Raw genomic sequence first — 14,378 nt, 5'->3', positions numbered from 1 at the left:
ACCCAGGGATCCCCGACGCACTAGATGTCGACACATGATGACCACGTACAGTAGTGGGTTACAAATGGCCACAAAGTGATCATAGGCCATCACAGTTAATAGGAAGATTTCAGTGATCACACATGTGCAAAATATATAGAATTGGACCAAACATGCCAGGAAGGATATGTCTTTGTCCTTATTGAAGATGCTAGCCAGCATTTTGGGCACTATGGTGGAGGAGTAGCAGAAATCACAAATGACAGGTGGCTGAGGAAGAAATACATGGGGGTGTGCAGTTGGGAGCTGACCTGAATCAGGGCAGTCATGCCCAGGTTGGCCAAGACAGTCACCCCATAAATGAGAAGGAACACCAAAGAGAGGACAACACTCACCTCAGGGACATCTGACAATCCCTGGAGAATGAATTGTGCCACAGAGGTGCAGTTTCCCTCAACCATGTGTTACATTTAAAAGTGGTTGGAGAAACGAACTACATTATTCATGTACTTTAAAATGTAGCTTGGCCTCTCTGTTCCAAACAGATTCTGGTTGTGGGGTTGTAAATATCTGTAATGATATAAGAAAATGTACATCTGAATTTATCCTTGACCAAGGCCTTGATAATAGAAATGCATAAAGTCTACAGTTTAATTCAACAAAGCAAAATTAAGATCTGTGCATTGTATGCAATGGTTTTACTTTTTTCTTAATTGTGACATTATAGGAAAAAGTTTGAAGCATTACTTATTTAATGCTTTATTTAACTCCCTGATCACTAAGATTTATATTCCTTCCACCCAGAAGTCTCATCTAGATAACGAGTCCCATATTTTCAAAACATTAAGGTCCTGGAATTAACTTCTAAGTTTAGAGGTGGCCTTTACTGTCTCCAGAAAAACTTATATGACTGATGTGATGAGTTATTTGCTTCTGTTATTTTAAAATTTGGAGAATGAAGTTAGTTTCTATACTGTCATTTACAACTGTGAAATAATCACACAGATTTCGGTAATTTTAAGACTTATTTCCAGTCATGCTTCAGTAAATAAACATCTTTGAGTGCTATTTTCCACCTTCTGTTCATGGGTCTTCAGCTTAAATAAATAAATAAATATATATATATACATATATACATATATATATATAATGACTTTTAAAATATATTGGTTTGAATCTCTTGGGAAATTGAAAGATAATTTCTAATCAAGATGTTGACCAAAAATCTTTAAGAAGACTGCCTACTGATTATTGTAAATTATTTAATGTGCTAAAGCATATAAATCAGTTGGGCAGTGGTGGTTCATACCTCTATTTCCAGCACTAGGGAGCAGACAGGAGGGTCTCTATGTTAGAGACAGTATGAGTTACCAGATAGCCACAGCAGTTACACAGAGAAACAAAATCAAAACCAAACCAAACCAAACCAACCAACCACCACCACCACCACCAACAAAAACCTCAAAACTAAAAACCAAAACCAAAACAACAACAAAAGAGTTTATAAATCAAGTGGACAAAAGAGGGTGATTCAGAAATTTCATTAATAGTTATGAAAACACATTACTTGATTTTATGTTTTTTATAATATGATCTCACAAAATACAAGAGAAAATAGTAAGTTCAAAACATGATAATTATAGGGTGAAAATAAACTGCATGTTTTGCTTTTTCCATTCTATTTGAATAATTTTTATTCTTATTATGTTTTAACAAAGAATTTATAGTATAACCAGACTCTAAAGCAAGTATTATCCAATAGGGGAAAATCCAAATATTGAACTGTAAGAAGCTATTATTTTAATGTATCCCACCACAAAATAATGTATCTATGCAGATCCAATCATCCAACCAACCTGTCAAACGAACATCACATGCCACCCTCTTCTCCTGATATTATCAGTACAGAAATGCTATCGTCTTTATGTGTGTGTATATGATTCTAAAGCTTCTGAAAAAAAGCACCAATCTCTGTGGGATATCATTGTAACAGCAAGGAAATTACTCCCTCTGGAGATTCAATTATTAGTATAATGAGTTATAAAATTAATCAGTGTGATTCAGTGTATCCTAAGATAACAATATTTAGTTCAAGTTTCTTGATGAACAATGTATGCTACTACTGGGCATTACCTCTGTGTAATATGTAAATAGATGGCATAAGAGATGTTTTTCTTATTTCTACAGTCCAGTACAGACACAATAAAGGGTGAGAAGTCACCATTGAGTTTCCCCACAGAAGAGAGAGACATGATGAATACTGCTGAGTTCTCTCTACACTCCAAGTGATACACTTACAATAACTACTGTCATAATTCAAGTTATAAAGTTGAATGTGGTCAGTATTTCTATGTCACTTTTATAGATGAGGTGACTAGAACAGGCAGATGATACACAGCATCCTCGCAGATGCCTCACATAAGTGGTCTTAGGGGTCTCCATTTAACTTAGACCCAGAGATATTAAGACCTGTTATTGGATTTCGGTTCATCTTTTAAAACTACTTGGCATGTCCTTTAAAACCATTACTCATCAGCTTAATATAAACATAACACTTTATTATATTTTTGCTATGGGTTTTCTTTTTGATAGTGTTTACTACTGAAAATAGACATGGATTTAATGAATAGTTGTCACTAAGTATTTTATACCTTTTCTATGCACCTTTTCCTATCTTCTGAATTCCCAATCCCTTGTGTTTGTGCATCTATAAGTCAACCACTAGTAATAAACCAATTTTGATGCACTGTGAACTGTACTCCAGAATATAGTCCTGAATTCATATTCTTGGGAATTTACTTAATCTTTTTTTAACTCTTGGTTTTATTGCACTATGCTACACTAAATTTATTATCATGTCTTCTTGTTATCTTTTTGGCTGTAACTATATTGTAGGAGAATTTTACCTTTTATATTACTGTATGTTAATGAGCACACAAAGTAGTTTGTTTTGTTATGTTATTTGATCACAAATATGTTTTCTTTACTGATTTTATTCTTTAAAATGTCTTTTGTATACTATGGTCTATACACAATGGTTCCCTTCTTCTCAGAATGCCCCATCTACAACTTTTTATAGTATGTATTCTATTATGCTTATTTGATTCTATGTTCAACCTGTTCAATACTATCATATTGCCACTTTGTAGGTTCATAAAATATAAGTTAATATATAGGAACAAATATAGATACTGAAATACAATTCTTGAATATAAGAGAAAAATCCATTTTTTTGTAACTCTGATTTATTTCATTAACATAATCTCCAGCTTGATCTATCTTCCTACAAAGGACATAAATCTGTTCTTTACTTTGAAATAAAAATTAGTAATAAATAATATGGTTCTCTTTCTTCCTCTATGTTTGCTGGCACCAGGCCCAGGGAGATAGAACAGCAAAGTCAAGCAGGGTTCAGATAGCTGTGAGTATGACAGAAAGAACTTTCAGGTGCCAGCCTCAGTAAGATAACTCAGTTTAATGAAGCCAGGAGGCAAGTTCATATGGTTCAGGTCAGGGGGGAAGGGAGGCTAGCAAGGAAGGGAATGTACCTAATTTACATATGCAGGCTTAATTGAGGACAAGAGAACATGGTGAACCCATTCAAATTCCATAGCATGGGAAAAGGGAAGGGGCTTGTGTGTTAAGTCAAACAGCATTTGCAGGAAGGTTTTAATGCAAGACCATGCTCTAAATAAAGTCAGGCATGTGATCCTAGAGACTCAATCCAAATAAGGTAGAAATGGAGTCATGCTGTAAAGGGAGTTCTTCATATTACACCAAGTTCAGAGAGCTGAATGGACATGGTGAACTTTAAATGCAGGGTATTCCAACAAAATTATAAATTCATCATAACTTTTATTCTCAATTAAAATGACTTGATTCACTATAATCAAACTCACCAATGAATCAGATATATAAGATAAATTTTATTTATTATTATTATGATTATTATTATTATGATTATTATTATTATACATCCCTATTTTAGTTCTCTCTCCCTCTTTTCTACCCAGTTCCTACTCTCACACTCCCTCTGTTATCAATCCATTCCTCCTCCTTTTCTCTCCAGAAGAGAGTGGGCCTCCCATGGATATCAACCAAATATGACATATAAAGGAAGCCTAGACACCTACCCTAGTATTAAGGCTAAACCAGGCAACCCAATATTAGGGAAAATGTCCCCTTAGCAGACATAAGAGTCTGAGACAACCCCTGTTTTCACTGTCAGGATTTCTACAAAAAGACCAAGTTACACAACAGTAGCATATATACAGAATGCCTATGTCATTATCATACAGGCCCCCTGGTTATTGGTTCAGACTGTAGTTTCCTATGAACACAGGTTAGTTGATCTATGGAATTTAAGATGTCCTTGACCCCCTCTGTTTTCTATAATCATTCCTCCCCATCTTTCACCAGTTTGTAAGAGTGCTGCCTAATATTTGGCTGTGGGTCTCTGTATCTGTTTCTTTTAGTTGCTGGATGAAGCCTCATCAGAATGATGATTTGGATAGGCACAAATCTATGAAAAAAGGAGAATACTATTAGGAGTCATTTATTTGATTTTTTCTGTTCATATTTGATTCTATCTTAGATCTCTGGTGTATCTAACTGCTGGAACCTGGCCTTTCAAGCAGATGTAAGATGGATGGAATCTCAAAGTAGTTTTAAATTTCTTTTCTCTGATAGCTAAGTATATTGAATATTTCTTTTGTCTCTCAAACATTTGAGACTTCTCTTTTTAGATCTGAACCCATTTTTAAATTGGATTATTTATTTTTCTATGTCTATTTCTTTAGTTCTTTATATATTTTTCTAAATCAGCCCTCGATTTGATGTGAGGTTTGTAATTTTTTCCCATTTCATATGTTGTCATTTTGTCTTGATAGTATCCTTTGCCATACAGAAGCTTTTCAATTTCATGTGTTGCCATTTATTAATTGTTGATCCTAGTTTCTGCACTACTGCTGATCTATTCAGGAAGTTGTTTCCTGTGCCAATGCATTCAAGGCTATTCTCTACTTTCTCATATTAAATTCAGTGTATCTGGCTTTAAGTTAAAATCTTTGATCCACTGGGACTTTAGTTTTGTGCAGGATGATAGATTTTAAATCAAGTTGCAGTCTTATACATGCCAGCATTCAGTTAGAACAACACTATTTGTTGAAGATATTATATAATTTCAATTGTATATTTCTCACTTTGTCAAAATAATATATTCATAGATATGTGAATTTCTGTCTGAATCTTCCGTCCAATACCATTGAACAACCTGCCATTTTTTATTACTATATCTCTGTAGTACAACTTGAAATCCTAGATGGTGATAACTCTGAAAGTTCTTTTATTGTATAGGATTATTTAAGTTATTCTGTATTTGTTATTTTTCTATATGAAGTTGAGTATTTTTCTTTCAAGGTCTTTAAAGAACTATGTCGGAATTTTCATGGGGATGTCATTGAAACTGCATATGGCACATTTTACTATGTTAATCCTACCTATCCATGACCATGAGGGATCTTTCTGTTTTTTATATCTTCTCCAATTTCTTTTCAAAGACTTGAAGTTCTTGTCATGGAAGTCTGTGGTGGTTTGAAAGAAAATGGCCTGTAGGTGGACAGTGCTTATTCATTCCCACTGCCCAGACCCAAAATAATCACACAGAAATTAGTAATTATAACACTGCTTGGCCAATAGTTTAGATGTACTCCTAAATAACTCTTTTTTTTTCTTTTTGAGACAGGGTTTCTTTGTAGTTTTTGAGCCAGTCCTGGAACTAGCTCTTGTAGACCATAGACCAGGCTGGCCTCAAACTCACAGAGATCTGCCTGCCTCTGCCTCCCGAGTGCTGAGATTAAAGGAGAGCGTCACTACCACACAGCTCTGTCTGGATAACTTTTATATGTTAAATAAACCCTCTTCTTGTTGATTTTTTTGGGTTGGTTGGTTGGTTGTTTTTCAAGGCAGGGTTTCTCTGTAGCTTTGGAGCCTGTCCTGAAAATAACTCTTGTAGACCAGGTCGGCCTCGAACTCTCAGAGATCTGTCTCCACTACCACTGCCCGGCAGTTAACCCATTTCTATTAATCTGTGTATTGTCCGGTGGTTGTGACATATCTACTGTAAGGCTCTGTGCAGTATCTGTCTCCTGCAGTGACGAGATGGCATCTCCCAGACTTCACCTTCTTTATCCTCTATCTCTGCTTGGAATTCCCGCCTTGCTCTATTCTGCCCTGCCAGAGGCCCAGAGCAGATTCTTTATTAATCAGTGGTAACAAACATACTCACAGCATATAGAGGGGAGTCCCTTATCAATGGCCTCCAAAGAAAGTGGCATACTGGAGGTGTAGTCTTGTTGGAGGAAGCTTTCACTGTGGGAGTGGTCTTCCAGGTCTCCTTTGTTCAGGCTTCAGTGTGAAGCAGATTGCTCAAGTATGCTTTCAAGTTGCTAGTATGAGATCCCTCCAATTTTTTTTATGAAGGTTTTAGCTCTATGAACAATTGTCCTGACCAGCAGGACACGAATCAGGTACCCAGACTCTGGAGGAGAGAAATGGAGAGACAAGAGATACAAGAAAATGGACAGCAAGTCAGTATTCTGATCAAGCTGCAAATTTTAGTTTTTCTCAGGAGCATTATATAGCAAAAGAGCAGGGAGGGGGTGGGTAGGTTGCTATGCAATTGTTTAAACTGGAATGTCAGGCATGTAGACGTCCCTAACTCATAGGAAGAGGTAAGGAAATACTGAGAGTTTCTAAATGTTAATTAACAAAGGGATGCAGAGATAAGGAAATACTGGGATATTTCCTGGGACCAGAATTTGCCCAGCAGAGGTTTCTGGTGAATAGCTTACTTAGCTTGTGAACTAAGATGGCTTAACTATAACCAATATAGATCTTTGCTCCTGGCAAACAATCTGTTTATCACTGCTTTCTCTGTGTCTCAGAAATTTGGTATGTTATCCTTTCATTATCAATGAATTGTAGGTAGTCTTTAATTGTTTTCTTTATTTCTGCTTTTACACAATATTTGTTCAGTAGGGAGTTGTTCCATTTACATGAGTTTGTAGGATTTCTGTTGTTTTATTATTGTTAAGATCAATCTTTAATCCAAGGTCTTCGGATAGGATGTAAGAGGCAATTTAAATTTCTTGCATTTTTTTTAGAACAATTTTCTAAAATCTTAACAATGTTATTCAATATTTTTCTGTTCTTTTTTTTATTAAAAATTTCCACCTCCTCCCCTCCTCCCACTTCCCTCCCCTCCCTTCCCCTCACTCCTCCTCCCCCTCCTTCTCCAGGCCAAAGAGCAGTTAGGGTTCTCTACTTGTTCAATTGAAACCATGCCTGACATTATCTGCAGGGTTATGAACCTGGGTAGCTCAAGATCTAGGATAAAAAAACTTCATTTTTTTTTTAAAAAAAGCCCATGAAATGATTCCCAATAATACTGTACTATACTTGTAGACTACAGCCTAGTCTAATGGTCATCAGAGAGCAGAAAATGTTCATCAAGCAACTGAAGGGCAGAGCAGAGACAGAGACACTCAGCTAAACATTAGGCTTAGTTCAGAGCTTGGGGATGCTGTGGGAGAAGGAGATGAAAGATTGTAGAAGTCAGAGGAGTCAATGAAACACAAGAAAACAAAGAACCAACTAACCTGGACTCCTAGGCACTCACAAAGACAGAAGCAGCAATCATGAAGCTTTCAGGAGTCTGACCTAGGCCCTCTGCATCAATGCTACTGTTGTATAGGTTGGTGTTCTTATAGGACACCTAATAGTGGAAGTGGAAACTGTATCTGATAATTTTGCATGCCTTATGGATCCTATTCCTTCTATTGGGTAGGTTCAACTAACCTTAGTATGAGATGTGCCTAGTCTTTCGACAACATGATATTCTATGCTTGGTTGAAACTTGTAGAAGGCATGCCATTTTTTGAAGTGAAAGAGAAGATGAATAGATCTGAGGAAAAAAGAAGATAGAGATAGGGACTTGGAGGATAGAAGGGCGGGAAAGCTTTGGTTTGCATGTAATGTATAAGAGAACAATAAATAAAATAATTAGAAAAATAATAGACTTTCTTTTTTAAAAGGCTACTCCATTGAAGAGAAGAAAATCAGTTAACTCTCTAAGTTTTATAAATCTAATCTCCAGAAGTATTTATTCAAACAAGGATGGATTAATTGCACCAGTTTTTTAGATATGGTATATGTCTGTGAGAACAAAACTCATAGACTAAAAATAATTCCAATAGAAATAAATGTACTGAAGGAATTGAAGAAAAATACTGACTTAAGGCAAGTCTGAGAGCAACCTGGACACATGGTGAGACCCTGACCAAAAATAAAGAAACTAATAAAAACTAACTAATAAAAACATAAAATATTTTGGTATATGAGAAATAGAACATAAACAAAACAGTTAGATAAATAAATATGTAAATCAAGATATGAAAAAAGATAGATACACTGAAAAACAAAAACCAACTAAGTTAAACTTTAAAAAAAATAAGCCTCATTGGCAAGCATGTCCCTCTGAGTAAAAACTTTTATTCTTTATTCAAGAAATTTAATTCAATAAAACTTGTCGTATTTTAGTAAATATTAATTATTTGATAATTTTATATATTGATCATATTCAACTCCTCCCGCTAACTTCTCAAAGATATGGCTTCATATTCCTACACAACTATCCCGACGTCATGTCTTCCTTTTCTTAATTTTATAACTCACTGACTCCAGTTTACAATGCCATGTGGCTCTAGTTGTAGGGCCATCCTGTGGAACTTGTTTGACCTACTAAAAGCTGCGAAGTTAAAAAAATAGACTGTCCCTTCTCTGGAGGCCATTAAGTGCCAATAACTCCTCAGTTAATGGTAAGGGCCCATGAACCCCTTCACACTCCATGCTAGAATGATGAATTGATCTTGTGTTAATAATAACTTCTCTGAGCTCGTGAAATCTGTAGCCCTGTCTTTTACAGAAATCTCTGAGAAACTTCAGAACAACTCAAGGGGAGGGCACACATCATATTTTATAAGTTTTTTCTATACTCTTATTCCATAAAATGATGAGATCTGCACATGAAGTCTTAATCTAATTAATAGTCCTTTTCTACCCAGAAAATCAGTATTTCACCTGGTGTGCCTTAATCTCATCTGGCCCCAGGGAAGTTTTCACTCTTGAGGACACACTATTATTATAGTTGGTGAATGAAAATGCATAAAACTGAAGTAATATCTTCACCATTGTAGAATGATGATTAGATGATTGTTTTCACAACGCTTTGGAAATGGGGAACAGGTCAAGTTTCTCAGATACCTTATAGGGTGATCTGTGATCTTCTAAAATTCATCCTCATTTCAGTGACATGAAACAAACTTTCTCAGAGAAGATAGAACCTGTGAATTATCCCAGTTTATTTTTATCTAATCATGTGGAAATCTAGGAATATAAACAAGGGAGTTCAAGCAATTATCCAGTTTTTATCAAATGTGTAGACCAGAACTTTTATTGTGTCCATAGAAAGAATTAGAAGGAACTTTTAGACTCTCTGAGCCTACAAGAGACATAACCTTCCTAGATCACTAAGTGATATATTGCCTTATAAGTGAAGAGCAATTACTAAAGAGAAGCCAAATGGAGACTTACCAATTCATTTCATATTCTCTTTCTATTTTCAGATGATTGTATTTGTGGATGAGAGTAGAATGTTTTATTTAGCTTCTTCTGAGAAATATGAGTATCTGTTCTCTGGGTATTATCTAGGACTGTTAAGAGCATAGAGTGCTTGCTTGAGGTCAACTTTCTTCATCCCAGATTCATCCCTTGAGGCTGATTCTACAATGATGAAGATACTAATTCAGTTTTAATGCATTTTCATCCACCAACTGTAATAATAGTGTGTTCTCAAGGATGGAAACTTCCCTGGAGCCAAATCAAAATAAGATATCAGCAAGTGAAATATTGAATTTTTGGGAAGAAAAGTGCTATAGATGTGTCCATTTTCATATATGAAATATAAATACAATGTGAGAAAGAAGAAATAATATAGCTGAGCTCTCTGTCTATGAAGTTATTTCATTTGCATTGATTCCACAATTTAATTGGCGTATATCACTATATATGCAATAACTTGCGGTGTAATAGCATTTTCATAATAGTGTACACAGTTTGACCAAGTTCCTTGTATTATCTCCAGTTCACCCTCTGTTTTCTGACTTCTCTTCCAATTACTCCAATAATTTGAAAGTTAATTCCAATCATTAACTTTCTTTTTTTTTATCTTCTTAATTTAATAATTTGATATTTTTCAAACTTCTTAAGACAACAAAAGGAGATCAAGGGGATACAAATTATAAAAGAAGATGTCAAAATTTCATTATTTGCAGATTATATGACAATATACATAAGTGACCCCAAAAATTCCATTGGGGAACTCCTACAATTGATAAACACCTTCAGTAATGTAGCAGGATATAAGATTCACTCAAAAAAATTAGTAGCCCACCTATATACAGATGATAAATGGGTTGAAAAAGAAATCAGAGAAACATCACCCTTTCTAAGTCTGGATTGATTCCTTATAGTAAATAACTGTCAACCCAGAGAAGTCATACTTTGCTGTGACTCTCAGGTGCAATGTTCTTAGGGAGCCACTGTAATAACAATTAGATGAGACAGAGTATAAACAATTGTTACACAGGTTACAGTAAAAGTACAATCCCTGGCCGCAGTGAGAAGACACACCAGAGATGTTTGAATTTGTCAGCACTAGTTCCTATACACATAAGATATCCATAGATGACCTTGGTTCAAAGCAGGAATGTTGTCCTCTTGAAATGGAAAATTCTGTAAAGAAATATATTGTGGAATACATTGCAGTTAAAAATCAGTTATGACTCACAATCGGCAGGAAAAAGAAGTCTAAGAAGAGTCGCCTCTGTAATGGGAGACAGGCTAAGATTCAAGGTTCTTTTAAGGTAGATAACAGATAATAAGGTTAAGGCCACATTTCTATGTGTACAATCAAGAGATCATAGAGTGCCACTTATTTCTCATTTGCATACACACACAAATGTGTTTTATAGTAATTACATTTTCTTTAGTGAAGTAACTGTTGGGAATTTTAAAATAAGATCATTAAAAATAGATTTTGCCTTTTTTTTCTTTTTGACAGGGTATCACTACATAGAGTTGACTGGCCTCACTATGTAGACAAGGGTTGGTTTGAACTCAACAAGATCCTTTTTCTACTTTCTTCAAAGTGTTTGGATTAAAGACATCTACCAAAATAATCAAAGTTGGGTGGATAAGAAGGTGAGGGAGGAGAGTGTAAATGTTGGAAGAATTGAAGACAGGGATGAATACATTATTTGCAATTCTCAAAGACTTAATAAAATATTATTTTTAAAATATTCTTACATATACTTAAAATTTCTAAAATTGTCACAGTCAAAAATTATTCGGAATGGTATTCTCAAAACATCATGTTTGGAAATAAATTAATCAAAATATTATATAAGAATTTTATGGGTTATAGAATATACTTTAGTAAAAAATATTTTACAAATCTAAATAAATAGAAACATGTTAATGAACATAAAAGTTGCATATAAGGTCAAATGCTCAAATTTATATATAAATTAGATGAAATTTCTGTCGCGATAAAGTGAGAATTCACCAAGTGCTTCTAATTATATATATATTTCAAGAGAGGGTTATACCATGTAGCCCTGGCCATTCTAGCATTCACTCTGCATACCAGGCTGGCCTCTAACTCACAGAGTTTCTAAAATCTTAATGGATTTCCAAACATCAATTATAACCAAATATGCTGACTTTGTTCAGGCGACCATATCATTGAGATTTCACAATCATTAACTTTCACTTAATCCTCCTGACATATAAACATCCACGATTCATGTAGCTATATAAAAATCTATACATGTATGCAATATTTGTCTTTCTATGTATTACTTAATTTGCTTCAGTATGATAATCTTAATATAGATAATATAGCTCTGTTCATTGTGGCTGGATGTAACTCCAGTGTATGTATCTATCACGTTCTGTTGATGGACAGCTAGTTTGATATAATAACTTTACATTGTGAAGAGTGTGGCAATAAACATTGACTTTGTAGAAGTATTTCTTTAGACTTAGAATCCTTCAGAATAACAAAACAGGAATATCATATATTTAGAATTGGAGGAATATCTATACTAATTTATATACTGGATAAGACCATTCCAGTTCACTTTGTACATTATTGCCCTTTTTTTCCTTTCATATTTAGGAGTATTTGTTATTTGTTTTTTTATGACTGTAATTGCAATTGGAATATGAAAGAATTTTGATCCATCTTAAATTTCCATTTCCTTATGGGCAGTGTGATTTGAACATAAATATTTTCCTTAGGATGATGTTTTTGAATATTTAGATGTCGCTGTTTGAGGAGGTTGTGATATTGTAAGTGCTGGAGCCTTGTGGGACAAGTAGATGTAGGGAGAAGACACTTAATTGAGGAGTTAGAACCCAGTCTTGATTCTTACTCACTGTGTGCTGACTAAGGATGTTTGTTACCAGCAGGTATCCTGCTCCTGATTCTTAACCTGCCTACTACCCATTTCCCCAGTCATGAAGGAATGGCCCTGACAAATACTAAGCCTTAAGGAACACCTCTTACTTTAAACCATTTTTTATTCAGCCACAACAATGAGAAAATTATGAAGCATAGGAAGTGATAATAAATGCTTTCATGGATTTTAGCCATTTGTACTTTATCCTTGGAGTACTACCTACTCATTCATTTTCTCCCATATGGAGTCTATATTTGATTTCTTGCTATTTATTTACTTCTTGGTTTATTTATTTATTTTCAGTTCTCCATACAGTATAGATATCAACAAAGTGTCTGAAATATAGCTGTCTAGAATTTTCTCCCATTATCTTTACTACTCATCAGAAAGAAAATAATTTTACATAATTCCATTTGCAAAATCTTGTCATTTCATCAGCAATTGTAGTCCTTTGCAGAAAGTTGTTGCCTCAAGCATGAATTTCCCCATGGCGGCAGAAACAACTGCTTTCATTGTTTTTCCCTAAATACTTTCAGGTCTGATAGTAAAATAGTATGAACAGAGTTAATGATTGTGTATTTGTCTTAGCTACTTTTCTATTGCTGTTAAGAGACACTATGACTGGGGCCACTTAAGAAAGAAAACATTTAATTGGGGTCTTTTTTCAGGATCAAAGGTGAGTCCCTTCCCATCATGTTGGAGAGCATGGCAGCTGTCAGGGAAGCAGACACTGGAGCAGGAGCTGAGAGCTTACATCTCATCTGAAAATTAGAGGCTGAAGGGTAATACTGAGCTTGGCATCCCTCAAAACCCATCCCTAGTGACACATCTCCTCCATAGTTCCTAACCCTTCCCAAAACATTACAAGTGGAAACCAAACAGTTAAATATAGCAGTCTATGAAGGAAATTTTCATGAAAACCACCACAATTCTGCTCATTAAAATTTAACTCGTCTCTGTTTCCTGCACTGTTCTCAGCACCAGGTCTCTGTTCACAGACATGGCTTACCACCATAGCTTTGCTGCTTTTTATCTCCATTCCAAGTCAGGACTAACAAGTAAAACAAAAAGTCAGTTTTATAGAATGCATTTTTTTTTTTGCCTACATACAATGTGAGAGAAAAAAAAGAGAGAAAAAGAGAGTCTCAGAGACAGGAAGAACAAATTTGTCTTTGTCAATACATCTCATCTTCCTAATTGTTTTTACATCGTCATCAGCATTCAATCTAACTTTGCTGACCTCTCCTTATAAAATAACATGATACCATGTTTCTGATTTGAATATGTAGACTTGTCTCATGTTATCAGTGTACCATGCCAAAGGCTAGGTAACTTACATCATTTTGTGATAGTTTAGGTTCCAGCAGTTATGAATGGAAATTGAAATATTACTTCTCAGAATAATCTATTCCCAGATATATTGCTGCCATGAGTGAATATATTTCATTCATAATTATTGAATAAAATAAATTATTGAATGAAATACATTCCTTCATCAACATATTCACAACGTTCAGTCATATTGCTATTCAAAGCATCTATCTTATAGTTTTAAAACTGTTTCTGTCCTTAAATATTTTTCAGTACCTCTCCAGTGCTGAGTGTGCAGTTGTCCTTGATTGCACTCCAACATCTAACCACACATATGGCTATCACAAGATGCTAAGTCGTATGCATTTCATTCTGTTTATATTAGTTTTGCCTCTGTTTGAGAAAACAAATTTATATCCTTATCATGAATAACATGTTTCCTTGAAGTGTGAGGGTTGAGTTGATTTGGTTTTTAATCAGTGTAGACAAAAACCTGTGAAAAAAGTT

Source organism: Myodes glareolus, chromosome 2 (genome assembly GCF_982192425.1).
Source record: "Myodes glareolus chromosome 2, mMyoGla1.1, whole genome shotgun sequence".
NCBI classification, from domain to species: Eukaryota; Metazoa; Chordata; class Mammalia; order Rodentia; family Cricetidae; genus Myodes; species Myodes glareolus.
The sequence above is the reverse complement of the archived record's forward strand: the minus strand, read 5'-3'. Positions refer to the sequence as shown.